This window comes from Megalopta genalis, unplaced genomic scaffold (genome assembly GCF_051020955.1).
Source record: "Megalopta genalis isolate 19385.01 unplaced genomic scaffold, iyMegGena1_principal scaffold0139, whole genome shotgun sequence".
Lineage (NCBI taxonomy): Eukaryota > Metazoa > Arthropoda > Insecta > Hymenoptera > Halictidae > Megalopta > Megalopta genalis.
The window spans coordinates 271,980-272,500 of record NW_027476208.1 but is presented as its reverse complement, the minus strand read 5'-3'; the positions used below and the strand labels follow the sequence as shown (position 1 = coordinate 272,500).

The 521-nt window shown below is 38.0% G+C and overlaps 1 non-coding gene across 1 annotated transcript in view; it reads right to left on the bottom strand.

The window, feature by feature from the left end:
* LOC143262512 (small subunit ribosomal RNA) overlaps positions 1-308 on the bottom strand; it is a 1,921-nt gene extending 1,613 nt beyond the window's left edge. Inside the window, exon 1 of the ribosomal RNA XR_013036301.1 lies at positions 1-308. This exon is cut by the window's left edge and continues 1,613 nt beyond it. This is a non-coding gene — a ribosomal RNA (small subunit ribosomal RNA).
* Positions 309-521: the final 213 nt, after the last annotated feature.

Genomic DNA, 521 nt, shown 5'->3' with positions numbered 1-521 from the left:
TATAAGACCATGCGATCAGCACAAAGTTATTCAGAGTCACCAAAGCAAACGATGGACGAGTGTAAACACCCGCCACCGATTGGTTTTGATCTAATAAAAGCGTTCCTACCATCTCTGGTCGGAACTCTGTTTTGCATGTATTAGCTCTAGAATTACCACAGTTATCCAAGTAAATTTTAGTACGATCTAAGAAACCATAACTGATTTAATGAGCCATTCGCGGTTTCACCTTAATACGGCATGTACTGAGACATGCATGGCTTAATCTTTGAGACAAGCATATGACTACTGGCAGGATCAACCAGGGAACTATACAATATGTATATATAAAATGGACAAAATTTAAATCCTTTTCCATCGTCGCCTGTTTCATATATATATGTCAGGTCGACACACCACTTTTCTCTTTCAAATATGTACAAGTTTTGCCACATTCCGCGCTTGTAACATATCTTCTTTAACGCTCAATTTCTTTCATTTTTCTACCATACAGATATTTTACCGTACGCCCAAAAACGTAC